At 34.6% G+C, this 693-nt stretch overlaps 1 pseudogene; it reads left to right on the forward strand.

The window, feature by feature from the left end:
* Nucleotides 1–693, forward strand: part of LOC119587021 — an 8,322-nt pseudogene that overhangs the window by 5,620 nt on the left and 2,009 nt on the right.

Genomic DNA, 693 nt, shown 5'->3' on the forward strand with positions numbered 1-693 from the left:
AAAACTTAAAAGCAGAAGTGAAGGGGAATCCTGATCCTCATATTTTTTATTCTTAAAGTATTAAGAAATGTGTAATTTTTCAGGGAGGCCCTTACTGAAATCTTCATTGAAGTCTTTGAATACTCCAAAAATTCTTCAGGCAAAGACTCCAGCACATGGCAGTGCTGGAGGTACAATCCTCACAGATATTGTAAAGGTCAGTCTTATTTAAAAATAGATACAAATCTATAAAAGCAACCACATTTGTTTATACGTTCCTATTACTGTTGTTACTGCTAATTCTTTCATTAATTACTTTCCTTTTTCTGCCTTTTATTTATTTGTTAAATTTTGCTTTCAAATTTAGCTACAAGTATTGGATTTCTCATAGATAGTTAGGGATGGATGTAAAATATATATGAGATTTGAGTACATGCATAATATAGAAATAAGTGGGGTACACTTGGCAAAGGCTTACAATTTGTATGAAATAGTATGGTATCTTTGTAGAATTTGCTGAGATATTTTTACCTTTACAGCTTGGACCAGAGGATCTCAGTACAAGCACATGGTGTGGGATATGTGAGAAGGAATTCCCGTCTGCAGGAAGCCTAAAAGTTCACCTCTCACGTATACACAGCCAGGTCAAGTGGTGTCATACCTGCACAAAGGTGAAAATGAAAGGAATTGGACTTGTGTTTTCGTGTTTGTTTT

Source organism: Penaeus monodon, chromosome 22, assembly GCF_015228065.2.
Source record: "Penaeus monodon isolate SGIC_2016 chromosome 22, NSTDA_Pmon_1, whole genome shotgun sequence".
In the NCBI taxonomy this organism is placed as follows: Eukaryota; Metazoa; Arthropoda; class Malacostraca; order Decapoda; family Penaeidae; genus Penaeus; species Penaeus monodon.